Raw genomic sequence first — 14305 nt, forward strand, 5'->3', positions numbered from 1 at the left:
AGCATTTTGGGTACATGTTAGGGTGCATGTAAGGCTCACTTAGAGTACACGTTAGGGTACTTGTTAGGGTACATGTTAATGTTTACCACACATTTTAGCGTTGAGGTACATAGGGTGTTAGAATTAGGGTACATGCTGGCGTTTGGATGTCAGTCAGGGTACATGTTAGGGTGTGAGTATGGGCCAGAGTTAGGGTGTGTGATGGTGTATATGTTAGGGAACATTTTAGGGTACATGTATGTGTCAGGACTAGGGCCTGTGTCAGGTTACACATTTGGGATACACATAAGGTTACCTGTATGGTTTAGACAATGTATTAGAATTTAGAGTATTTATTAGGGTATGTGCTACGTTTAGGGTAAATGTGAAGTTGTAGTTTGTTAGGGTACATTCAGGGTACATGTACAGTTTATAGAATATGCGAATGCATACTTGTTACCATATGGGTTCGTGTCCAGAGCATGTTTAGTGTATTACAGTATATTGGGAATCTGTTAGGTTTAACATACATGTTAAAGTAATGGCACATATTAGAGTATGTGTTTGAGTCCATGTTAGGGTATGTGTTAGAGTTAGGGTACTTGATAGGGGATTTGTTAGGGTTACGGTACATGTTAGAGTGTGTGTTAGGGCACATATTATGGTATGTATTAGAGTTAGCATACTTCACAGGGGATTCGTTAGGGTGAAGGTTCATGTTAAGACTATAGCACATGTTAGGCTATATGTTAGGGAACATTGAGGGTACATGTTAGGGTGCATGTAAGGGTACTTGTGTGGTTTACAGTACTTGTTAGGGGATGTTAAGGTGCATGTTAGGGTACATGTTAGGGTTAAGGTACATGTTAGGGTACATTTATTTTTTAGAGTACGTGTCAAGGTATTTGGGGTATATGTAAAGGTCAGAGTTAGAGTATGTTAGGTACATTCAGGGTACGTGTAAGGTTACCTGTATGCTTTATAGAGTATGTGTTAGAGTATTTGTTAGAGTATGTGTGTCTAGAGTATGTTTAATGTGTTAGAGTACTATTGGGAAATCTGTTAGGGTTAAAAGACATGTTAAAGTCAGTGCACATATTAGGGTGTACATTGGGTTACTTTCGGGTACAGGTTTGAGTGTATTTAAGGGTATGTGCATGGTTTTGAATAAGTGTTATGGTCCTTGTTAGGGTATGAGTTAGTGTTTAGAGTACATGTTAGCAAACAGGGTATGTTTTGTCACATGTTTGGGTACATGTATGACTTGAGGTACATGTTAGAGTACTTGTTAGGATACATGTAAAGTTTAGAGTGTGTGTTAGAGTACGTGTTTGGGTATGTGTTAAGGTTACAGTTATGGTTTGGGTTAGGCAACATGTTAGGAAGTATGTTGGGATAAGTTTAGGGTACTTGTTAGGGTATATGTAAGCTTTATAGTATATGATAATGGTTAGGGTCTGTGTTAACCAGTATGGTACATGTTAGAGTATTTGTTATGGTTTGGCTTAGGGTTAAGGTATGTATTATGGTATGTTTGGGGTACATGCTAGTTTACCTATAAGAGTACCTGCATGTATTAGAGTGCATGTAAGAGTAGTTGTTACCACACATTTTAGTGTTTAGAGTATATGTTATGGCATGTGTTTGAGTTAGGATGAAGTTTATGGTATATGTCAGGGTTTGTGTTAGAGTTCGGGTATTTTTAGGGTTAAGGTATATGCTATAGTGTATATTAGGGTTATAGTTTGGGTTAAGGGCAAGTGTTAGGGTATGTGTTAAGGTGAATTCGAGGTAGATCATAGGGTGTACGTAAATATACCTGTATGGTTTACAGTACTTGTTAGGGTACTTGATAGAATGTGACACTGTTTACTATATTTGTTAGGCTACTTATTAGGGTATGTGTTACAGTTTAGGGTTTTAGAGTAAAGGTATGTGTTAGGATAACTGATAGGGTACATGTTGGAGCATGTGCTAGGGTATGGGTTAGGGTTGTGGGTTAGGGTCAGAGTCAGGGTCATTGTCAGTGTTAGGATTATAGGTTAAAGTTATTGATCTGGTGAGGTTAGGGCTAGCATTTGGATTATGGAATAGATCAGGCTTAAGGTTAGGAAAGGGTATAGGGAATATGGTAAACAAAGGTGATGTTGGGGATGCACTTGAGGAAATGTTAGAGTAAGGGTCCAGGAAAGGTTTAGGGTTACGGAATGTGTGAGGAAGAACTCTGTGGGATGGGTTGGGGTTATGGATATGGTATGGATATGGAGCAGTCTTCAAAGTTGATTATGGAACCGGTGAGGATTAGTGAACTTGTTAGGGTTAGGATTGCAGAAAGTGTTAGGTGTGCAGTTATGTATGGGTTGGGGTTAGTAGATGGCTTAGAATAAGACATAAGATTGGTGAGTAGCTTGGGGTACATATTAGGGTATGAGTTGGGTTAGGGCACGTGCTAGGATGTGAGTATGGGTCAGAGTTAGGATGTATGGTGGGGTACATGTTAGGGAACACGTTCAGATAGTGTTTGGGTTTAAGGTGCATGTTAGGGTGTTAGGTTTTGGCATACATGTTAGGGCATGCATTGGGGTAGGTTTGGGATACATGTTACAGGGCATGTAATGGTATTGCTATGATTTAGAGTACATGTTAGCGTAGGAAATGACAGGGTTAAGGTACCTGTTAGGGCTAAGGCATGTTAGAGTATTTGTTAGGGTGCATTTGGGGTACATGTTAGGGTGCATGTAAGGGTGGTTTGAGTACTGTTAGGGTGCTTGTTAGGATACATGTTAATGTTGAAATAATATTTTGAGGTTAGAGCACATTTTAAGGTACATGATAAGATATGTGTTAGTTATGGTACATGTCAAGGTATGGGTTATGGTTAGGTTACAAATTAGGGGGTTAGTATTGGCCAGAGATAGGATATGTATATATGTTAGAGAACATGTCAGGATACATGTTAGGATCACGGCAAGTTCTAGGCTACTGTTATGCCATACATTTGGAGTACATGTTAGGCACATGTATCATTTAGAGTATGTGTTCATAGTTAGGCTACATATCAAGATATGTGCTAATGTTAATGGTTCATGTTAGGATATGTGATGGGGTATGTGTTAGGTTTAGGACATGTTTCAGGGTATAAGGTTTATGGTTTTGTTAAAGTTAACACATGTGTTAGGGAATATGTTAGATTACATTTGGGGTTAGAGTGCTTGTAAGGGTACCTGCATGGTTTTGAGTATGTTCTAGGGAACTAATTAGGATATGGGTTTAGATGATGTGTTAGGATTAGGGTACATGGGTAGGGTATGCGTTACGGTTAGGGCATGTATTAGGGTATTACTTAGGGTTGGAGTTTCAGTTAGTGTTAAGGTTCATTTGGGTACATATTAGGGTGCATGTGAGGGTATCTGTATGTGTAAGAGTACTTGTTATTGTATGTATTAGTGGTTAAGGTACACGTTAGTATACATGTTGGTGTTTGCCTTAGGGCATGTGTAAGGGTATTAAGGTTTGGGTTAGTTTTTGTGTTAAGGTATGAGTTAGGGTACATGTAAGGGTAACTATGGTTTACAGTACATTTTGTTAATATATCTGATATGTATTGGGGTATGTGTTAGGATATGTGTCAGGGTATGTGTTGGGGTACATGTTAGGGTATATGTTAGAGTTTAGGATAATTGATTTGTTGGTGTTATGGTCTGGGTTAGGGTTAGAGCACACATTAGGGTATGTTACAGAATGTGTTAGTGTTAGGGTACTCAATTGGGGTAGGGTTATGGTTACTGTTAGGGTTAGGGCACATGTTAGGATATGTGCTATGGTACATTGGCGGTACCCATTGGGGTGCCTGTGTAGATTAAAATATTTGTTAGGGCATATTAGGGTGTATATTAGGGTATATCTTAGGGTTAAGGAACATGTTAGGGTATGTTGGAGGTACATGTTAGAGTACATGTATGGGCACATGTATTTATTAGAGTATGGGTTAGGATGCTTGTTAGAGCATGTGTTAGTGGCTAGGGTACATGTTAGGGTATATGTTAAGGTCAGGATTAAGGTTTTGGTTAGAGTATGTTAGGGTACATTCAGGGTACATGTAAGGGTTACCTGTATGAGTTATAGAGTATATGTTAGGGTTCTTGTTACCATATGTGTTAGTGTCTAAAGCATGTTTAGTGTGTTAGAGTGAAAATACTATTGGGAAATCTGTTATGGTTAAGATACATGTTAAAGCTAGGACACATATTAGGGTGTATAGTTTACTCTTGGGTACATGTTATGGTGCATGTAAGGGTTCCTGTATGGTTTTGAGTATGTGCTAGAGTACTTGTTAGGATATGAATAAGTGTTTTGAGTACATACTAGGATACATGGTATGTTTGGCACATGTTAGGGTAAATATACTGGTACATGTATGACTTATAGTACACGATAGAGTACTTGTTAGGAGACACATTAATGTGTTAGATTTAGGGAACATGTTTGGGCATGTCTCAGGGTTATGGTTATGATTTCGGTTAGGCAACATGTTAGGATGTGTGTTGGCATAAGTTTAGGGTAATTGTTAGGGTATATGTAAGGTCTACAGTATATGATAGGGTTAGGGTAATGTTATGTCTAGGGTAAACGTTAGGGTATCTTTTAATTTTTATCTTCGGTTAGGGTATACATTAGAGTGTTTGGGGTACATGCTAGGGTATATGTAAGAGTAACTGTATGGTTCAAAGTTCACATAACAGTTACTGCTATGATACATGTTAGTGTTTAGAGTGTATGTTATGGTATGTATTAGGGTAAGGTAAAATTTATAGTATGTGGCAGGGTTTGTGTTACAGTTAGGGTATGTGTTATGGTTTAGGTATGTGTTGTGGTATATATTAAGGGTACATGTAGGGTATGCATTACGAAAGATGTTGGTGTATGGGTGTAGTAAGGGTGCCTCAGCACTCAGGCCTGCCGTGGGGACACTCAGCCACCACAGGGACACTCAGCACTCAGGCTCACTGTGGGGACACTCAGCACTCAGCCACCACAGGGACACTCAGCACTCAGGCCCGCCATGGTGACATTCAGCCACCACAGGGACACTCAGCATGCAGGCTCACTGTGGGGATACTCAGCAGTCAGACCCTCCATGGGGACACTTAGCACCTCCCCTCCACATACCCAGCAGCAATCACCTGGGAGGAATCGTGGGCAGCCTGAGGCACAGGGTTAGGTCCCCAGCACATGCCACATGCCAGCCACCTGCTGTACCCACTCTCAGCCTCTGCTGCTCTTTGGGAAGACACTGACTCCAGACCTCAGGCCACTGAAGATGACCCAGGAACATTAATGAAACCCCAGAAAGACCTTGACCTCCAGGAGACCCTGACCCCAGGCCTAGGAGACTCTGTCCCCCAGGAGACCCTGTCCTCTAGGAGACCCTGACCCCAGGAGACCTTGACCCTCAGGTCTAGGAGACCTGAACCCCAGGAGACCCTGTCCCCTAAGTCTAGGAGACATCTCTGCTGCCGCCTTTGATCTCAGCCCCTGCCCGGTCCCTTGTCCTCAAGGTCTGACCACCCCACGGCCACTCATCCCTGTCCCTAAATGCCCCTGGGCTCAGAGGAGGGGATCCTGCCCCCTTCTACCATCCCCTGTCCACCTGACCCCTATCTCCTGACCCCTCCTCCTGACCCCTCCACCTGAGCCCTCCTCCACCTGATCTCTCCTCCACCTGACCTCCCTCCACCTGACCCCCTCCACCTGAACCCTCCTCCATCTGACTCCTCCTCCATCTGACTCCTCCACCTGAGCCCTCCTCCATCTGATCCCTCCTCTACCTGATCCCTCCTCCACCTGAGCCCTCCTCCACCTGACCTCCCTCCACCTGATCCCTCTACCTGATCCCTCCTCCACCTGACCTCCCTCCACCTGATCCCTCCTCCACCTGACCTCCCTCCACCTGACCTCCCTCCACCTGATCCCTCCTCCACCTGACCTCCCTCCACCTGATCCCTCCTCCACCTGATCCCTCCTCCACCTGACCTCCCTCCACCTGATCCCTCCTCCACCTGACTTCCCTCCACCTGACCTCCCTCCACCTGACCTCCCTCCACCTGATCCCTCCTCCACCTGATCCCTCCTCCACCTGACCTCCCTCCACCTGATCCCTCCTCCACCTGATCCCTCTACCTGATCCCTCCTCCACCTGACCTCCCTCCACCTGATCCCTCCTCCACCTGACCTCCCTCCACCTGACCTCCCTCCACCTGATCCCTCCTCCACCTGACCTCCCTCCACCTGATCCCTCCTCCACCTGATCCCTCTACCTGATCCCTCCTCCACCTGATCCCTCTACCTGATCCCTCCTCCACCTGACCTCCCTCCACCTGATCCCTCCTCCACCTGATCCCTCCTCCACCTGACCTCCCTCCACCTGATCCCTCCTCCACCTGATCCCTCTACCTGATCCCTCCTCCACCTGACCTCCCTCCACCTGATCCCTCCTCCACCTGATCCCTCCTCCACCTGACCTCCCTCCACCTGACCTCCCTCCACCTGATCCCTCTACTTGATCCCTCCTCCACCTGACCTCCCTCCACCTGATCCCTCCTCCACCTGACCTCCCTCCACCTGACCTCCCTCCACCTGATCCCTCCTCCATCTGACCTCCCTCCACCTGACCTCCCTCCACCTGACCTCCCTCCACCTGATCCCTCCTCCACCTGATCCCTCCACCTGATCCCTCCTCCACCTGACCTCCCTCCACCTGATCCCTCCTCCACCTGATCCCTCCTCCACCTGACCTCCCTCCACCTGATCCCTCCTCCACCTGATCCCTCCTCCACCTGACCTCCCTCCACCTGATCCCTCCTCCACCTGATCCCTCTACCTGATCCCTCCTCCACCTGACCTCCCTCCACCTGATCCCTCCTCCACCTGATCCCTCCTCCACCTGACCTCCCTCCACCTGACCTCCCTCCACCTGATCCCTCTACCTGATCCCTCCTCCACCTGACCTCCCTCCACCTGATCCCTCCTCCACCTGACCTCCCTCCACCTGACCTCCCTCCACCTGATCCCTCCTCCATCTGACCTCCCTCCACCTGACCTCCCTCCACCTGACCTCCCTCCATCTGATCCCTCCTCCACCTGATCCCTCCACCTGATCCCTCCTCCACCTGACCTCCCTCCACCTGATCCCTCCTCCACCTGACCTCCCTCCACCTGATCCCTCCTCCACCTGATCCCTCCTCCACCTGACCTCCCTCCACCTGATCCCTCCTCCACCTGACCTCCCTCCACCTGACCTCCCTCCACCTGATCCCTCCTCCACCTGACCTCCCTCCACCTGATCCCTCCTCCACCTGACCTCCCTCCACCTGACCTCCCTCCACCTGACCTCCCTCCACCTGACCTCCCTCCACCTGATCCCTCCTCCACCTGACCTCCCTCCACCTGACCTCCTTCCACCTGATCCCTCCTCCACCTGATCCCTCCTCCACCTGACCTCCCTCCACCTGATCCCTCCTCCACCTGACCTCCCTCCACCTGACCTCCCTCCACCTGACCTCCCTCCACCTGATCCCTCCTCCACCTGATCCCTCCTCCACCTGATCCCTCCTCCACCTGACCTCCCTCCACCTGATCCCTCCTCCACCTGACCTCCCTCCACCTGATCCCTCCTCCACCTGACCTCCCTCCACCTGACCTCCCTCCACCTGACCTCCCTCCATCTGACCTCCCTCCACCTGACCTCCCTTCACCTGATCCCTCCTCCATCTGACCTCCCTCCACCTGATCCCTCCTCCACCTGAGCCCTCCTCCTGACCCCAGTACCCCTCCCCTCACCCCTGCACAGACGCGGACTCCTCCCCCCCCAGGTGTGCTGTGTTCTAGTACGGGGTCGGATCATGCGGGTTTGGGACTTATTTGTGCTTTTCTTTTCTTTTTTCCTTACAGGTCTCGAACCCAGGTGGTGCCAGCCCATCCAGCGCTCCGCCCGTGGGCCGTGGCGCCTCTGACTTCCCGCCACTGCCGCTGCACTGCCCTGGGCCACCGCGCCCAGGAACTCCTAGCCCCGCCCCTCCCCGCGAGCCCCTCCCCACAGCCCCGCCCCCTCAGGCCCCTCCCCTCCCCGGCCCCGCCTCACAGGAAATCCAGCCCTGCCCGTGTGCCACACCCTGCGCCTCCAAGCCTCACAAGCACCACCACCTTGGCGGGAAATCCCGGCCCCGCCCCGCAGCCCACCCTGCTGGCCCCGCCCACGGGCGCTCGCTTTAGCCCCTCCTCCTCCCCCTCTGCCACTCCTCCTCCGAGATTGGCCACGGACCCCGGGCTGCCGACTCCCATGACCACCACCAGTGCATCCTGCAGCGCTGGCCCGCCACCATTGGTCAGCTGCTTGCTGCTGGGTCACCTCTCGGCGCAGGGTGGGCGGGGCCTCTGCGGAGACCAGGGCGGGGCCGGGAGCAGGGCGGGGCCTGCGGGGCTCTGCCAGACCAGGCGGGGCCTGTGGGGAGGGGGCAGAACCAGCGGCGCTTTTGCAGGAGCAGGGCGGGGCCTGCGGGGCTCTGCCGGGCTAGGGCGGGGCCTCTGGGGAGCGGGGCGGAGCCAGCGGCGCTTTGCAGGAGCAGGGCGGGGCCTGTGCGTGAGGGGGGAGGGGCGGGGCTATAGAGAGGAAGTGAGTGGTCCAGGGGCGGGGCTTCGGGGGACAGAGCATGGGAAGGGCAGAACTAGATTGGGAGTGAGCAGGATATGGGCGGGGCTTGTGGGGCAGAGCACGTGAGGGGCGGGGCAGGAGAGAGGAAGTGAGCGGGGCGGGGGCGGGCCGGAGGGCTGGACCAGTTTTGGCGGGTTCTGTCTGAGGCGGCAGACTCGCGGGCGGCTCGCCAGCTCCTTGCTCTGAGCGTCCGCGGTGGCCTTCGGGCCTGCCGAGCTGGGCGGGCGCACTGTGGTCTTGTGGCGAGCTGGGCTTCCGACCCGGTCCTGTCAGGCGCCGGCAGCTTTTCTCCGGAGGAAGCGCCTGGAGGACGCGGGCTCTGCGCGGTCAGCTTGTCTGTGGAGAAGGCGGGACGCGGGGCCTGAGCGACCGTGAGGTGACTGCGGAGACGAGCGGAGCTGAGCGGACCGTGAGGCGCCTGCGGAGGACGAGCGGAGCTGAGTGGACCGTGAGGCGCCTGCGGAGGACGAGCGGAGCTGAGCGGACCCTGAGGCGCCTGCGGAGGTCGAGCGGAGCTGAGCTGACCGTGAGGTGACTGCGGAGGACGAGCGGAGCTGAGCTGACCGTGAGGTGACTGCGGAGGACGAGCGGAGCTGAGCGGACCGTGAGGCGCCTGCGGAGGACGAGCGGAGCTGAGCGGACCGTGAGGCGACTGCGGAGGACGAGCGGAGCTGAGCTGACCGTGAGGCGACTGCGGAGGTCGAGCGGAGCTGAGCTGACCGTGAGGTGACTGCGGAGGACGAGCGGAGCTGAGTGGACCGTGAGGCGACTGCGGAGGACGAGCTGAGCTGAGCGGACCGTGAGGCGACTGCGGAGGACAAGCGGAGCTGAGCGGACCCTGAGGCGACTGCGGAGGACGAGCGGAGCTGAGCGACCGTGAGGCGCCTGCGGACGAGCGGAGCGGACCGTGAGGCGACTGCGGAGGAAGAGCGGAGCGGAGCGGACCCTGAGGCGACTGCGGAGGTCGAGCGGAGCTGAGCGACCGTGAGGCGCCTGCTGAGGACAAGCGGAGCTGAGCGGACCCTGAGGCGACTGCGGAGGACGAGCGGAGCTGAGCGAGGACGAGCAGAGCTGAGCGGACCGTGAGGCGCCTGCGGAGGATGAGCGGAGGTGACCGGACCGTGAGGCGACTGCGGAGGACGAGTGGAGCTGAGCGGACCGTGAGGCGACTGCGGAGGACGAGCGGAGCTGAGCGAGGACGAGCAGAGCTGAGCGGACCGTGAGGCGCCTGCGGAGGATGAGCGGAGGTGACCGGACCGTGAGGCGACTGCGGAGGACGAGTGGAGCTGAGCGGACCGTGAGGTGACTGCGGAGGACGAGTGGAGCTGAGCGGACCGTGAGGCGACTGCGGAGGACGAGTGGAGCTGAGCGAGGACGAGCGGTCTCCGGCCAGGTGCGGACAGGGCCTGGGGTGGTGCTGGTGGGGCACAGGGTGGAGCAGTGTGGCCTGTCTCTCCCGGTGTATCATTTGTGTCCTTCCTGAGGTGACTTTGGTGCGTTTAGGCCCTGAGCCAGGCGTCCGGAGCTGTGTCTAGGCCCAGGCCTGGGTGCGAGTGTCTGTGGAAGGGTGTGAAGCAGTGCGGCCGGCCTCTCCCGGTGTGTCATTTGAGCACATTCTGAGGTGACTTCGATGAAGCCAGGCCCCACGGCAGGCAGGCCCTACACCAGGCAGGCCTCACAGGCCCCACACCGGGCAGGCCCCACACCAGGCAGGCCTCATACTAGGCAGTCCCCACACTAGGCCTCATAGCAGGCAGGTCCCACACCAAGGCCCCACACCAGGCCCCACAGCATGCCCCATGCCAGGTCACACACTAGGCCTCACGCCCCACCGAGAGGGCCTTGGCGGGAAATCCCGGCCCCGCCCCACAGCCCATCCCGCTGGCCCCACCCACGGGCGCTTGCCTAACCTCCTCCTCCCCCTCTGCCACTCCTCCCCCCGAGATTGGCCCTGGGCCCTGCGGCTGCGGACTCCCATGATTATCACCAGCGCACCCTGCAGCGCTGGCCCACCACCATTGGTCGGCTGCCTGCTGCTGGGTCACCTCTAGGTGCAGGGTGGGCGGGGCCTATGCGGGAACCAGGGCGGGGCCTGTGGAGTGGGGCAGGGTCTTGCGGCTGTGCAGGACCAGGGCAGGGCCTGTGGAGTGGGGCGGGGTCTTCTGGCTGTGTAGGAGTGGGGCGGGGCCTGTGGGGAGTGGGGTGGAGCCAGCGGCACTTTGCAGGAGCAGGGCGGGGCCTGTGGGGCTCTGCTGGACCAGGGCGGGGCCAGTGGGGAGCGGGATGGATCCAGCTGCACTTTGCAGGAGCAGGGCGGGGCCTGCAGAGCTCTGCCAGACCAGGGAGGGGCCTGCGGGGAGTGGGGTGGAGCCAGTGGCGCTTTGCAGGAGCAGGGCAGGGCCTGCGGGGCTCTGCTGGGCTAGGGAGGGGCCTGTGGGGAGTGGGGTGTAGCCAGCGGCGCTTTGCAGGACAGGGCGGGCCCGGGGAGCTACTACAGGGCTACTGCGGGGTTCCTGACATGCAGACAGGGCCTGACTCCATGCTGGTGACCCCTACCCTCCCCTAGAGCCCCAGGCTGTGCTGGCACAGAGGCTGGTTCCTGCGGTTATTCCCTGCTTCCAGGCCCATAGGGCCTTGCAGCACGCCCCGAGGCCGCCACTGAGCTTCGTGGCCAGTGCCCACAGCCCAGCCTGGAAGGGAGCCGCCCGAGGTGAACCCAGCCCGGGGCCGAGCTTGTGCGGGAGAACGGGGAGGGGCGGGACTAGAGAGAGGAAGTGAGTGGCCCAGGGGTGGGGCTTCGGGGACAGAGCCTGGGAAGGGTGGAACTAGATTGGGAGTGAGCAGGTATGGGCGGGGCTTGCGGGGGCAGAGCGCATGAGGGGCGGGGCAGGAGAGAGGAAGTGAGTGGGGCGGGGGTGGGCTGGAGGGCTGGACTGGTTTAGGTCGGTTCTGTCTGAGGCGGCAGACTCCAGCAGCTCCTTCCTCTGAGCGCGCTGTGGCCTTCCTGCAGAGCTGGGCGGGTGCACTGTCAGGTGCCGGTGGCTTTTCTCAGGAGGAAGCGCCTGGAGGACGCGGGCTCTGGGCGGTCAGCTTGTCTGTGGAGAAGGCAGGACGCGGGCCCTGAGCGGACCATGAGGCGACTGCGGAGGATGAGCTGAACTAAGCAGAGGACGAGCGGTCTCCGGCCAGGTGCGGATGGGGTCTGGGGTGGTGCTGGTGGAGGACAGGGTGGAGCAGTGCGGCCTGCCTCTCCCGGTATGTCATTTGTGTCCTTCCTGAGGTGATTTCATTGCGGCCAGTCCCTGAGCCAGGCGTCCGGAGCTGTCTAGGCCCAGAGCCTGGGTGTGGGTGTCTAGGCCCAGAGCCTGGGTGTGGGTGTCTAGGCCCAGAGCCTGGGTGTGGGTGTCTGTGGAAGTGTGTGGAACAGTGGGCCCTGCCTCTCCCGGTGTGTCATTTGTGTCCTTCCTGAGGTGACTGCGGTGCTGCCAGTCCCTGAGCCAGGTGTCCGGAGCTGTCTAGGCCCAGGCCTGGGTGCGGTGTCAGTGGAAGTGTGTGAGCAGTGTGGCTTGTCTCTCCCCATGTGTCATTTGAGCACATTCTGAGGTGACTTTGATGAAGCCAGGACCCACGGCAGGCAGGTCCCACGCCAGGGAGGCCCCACACCAGGCCCCACTCCAGGCACACCCCAGACCAAGCAGGTTCCACACCATGCCCCAGACCAAGCAGGTTGTACACCATGCCCCACACCAGGCCCCACAGCAGGCAGGCCCCACACCATGCCCCACACCATGCCCCACACCAGGCAGGCCACATACTAGGCAGGCCCTACACCAGGCCTCATACCAGGCAGGTCCCACACCAGGCCCCACACCAGGCCCCATAGTATGCCCCACGCCAGGTCACACACTAGGCCTCACGCCAGGGCCCACACCAGGCCCCATACCAGGCCCCACAACAGGCAGGTCCCACACCAGGCAGGCCCCACACCAGGTAGGCCCCACACCAGGCGGGCCCCACACCAGGCGGGCCCCACACCAGGCGGGCCCCACACCAGGCAGGCCCCACACCAGGCAGGCCCCACACCAGGTAGGCCCCACCCCACGCCAGTCCCAACACCAGGCAGGCCCCACATCAGGCAGGCCCCACGCCAGGCCCCACACCACGCCCCACACTAGGCCCCACGCCACGCAGGACCCACACCAGGCAGGCCCCACACCGGGCCCCACACCAGGCAGGCCCTGCACCAAGCAGGCCCCACACCAGGCCCCACACCAGGCAGGCCCCGCACCAGGCAGGCCCCACACCAGGCCCCACATCAGGCCCCACACCAGGCAGGACTCACACCAGGCCCCACACCAGGCAGGACCCATACCAGGCAAGCCCCACACCAGGCCCTACACCCGGTAGGCCCCACACCAGGCCCCACACCAGGCAGGCCCCACGCCAGGCCCCACACCAGGCCCCGCACCAAGCAGGCCCCGCACCAAGCAGGTCCTGCACCAGGCAGGCCCCGCATCAGGGCCCACACCAGGCAGGACTCACACCAGACAGATCCTACACCGTACCCCACATTGGGCAAGCCCCACACCACGCCCCACACCAGGCCCCACATCGGGCAGGCTTCACACCAGGTAGGTCCCACACCAGGCCTCACAACAGGCAGCCCCCACGCCAGGCCTCATGCCAGGCCCCATACCAGGCCCCACACCAGGCAGCCCCCACGCCAGGCCTCATGCCAGGCCCCATACCTGGCCCCACACCAGGCCCCACACCAGGCCCCATACCAGGCCCCACACCAGGCCCCATACCAGGCCCCACACCAGGCAGGTCCCACTCCAGGCCCCATACCAGGACCTATACCAGGCAGGCCCCACACCATGCCCCACTCCAGGTCACACACTAGGCCCCACATCAGGCTTCATGCCAGGCCTCAAGTCAGGGACCACACCAGGCCCTATACCAGGCAGGCCTCACACCAGGCCCCACACCAAGCAAGCCCCACACCAAGCCCCACACCAGGCAGGCCCCATGCCAGGCCCCTTGCCGGGCTCCACACCAGGCAGGCCCCACACCAGGCAGGTCCCACATCAGGCCCCATGCCGGGCTCCACACCAGGCAGGCCCCACACCAGGCAGGCCCCACACCATGCCCCAAGCCAGGCCCCACACCAGGCAGGCCCCACACCATGCCCCATACCAAGTCACATACTAAGCCCCATGTCAGGCTTCACGCCAGGCCTCACGTCAGGGACCACACCAGGCCCCATACCAGGCAGGCCTCATACCAGTCCCCACACCAAGCAGGCCCCATACCAGGCCCCACGCCAGGCCCCATGCCGAGCTCCACACCAGGCAGGCCCCACAGCAGGCATGTCCCACATCAGGCCCCATGCCGGGCTCCACACCAGGCAGGCCCCACACCAGGCAGGTCCCACATCAGGCCCCAAGCCAGACCCCACACCAGGCAGGCCCCACACCATGCCCCACACTAGGTCACATACTAGGCCCTACGCCAAGCCCCACACCAGGCCCCACTTCAGGCATGCCCCACACCAGGCAGACCCCACACCAGGCCCCACACCAGGCAGGCCCCACACCAGACCCCACGCCAGGCCCC

This window comes from Dipodomys spectabilis, unplaced genomic scaffold (assembly GCF_019054845.1).
Source record: "Dipodomys spectabilis isolate Male_0828 unplaced genomic scaffold, ASM1905484v1 ptg000299l, whole genome shotgun sequence".
Classification (NCBI taxonomy): domain Eukaryota; kingdom Metazoa; phylum Chordata; class Mammalia; order Rodentia; family Heteromyidae; genus Dipodomys; species Dipodomys spectabilis.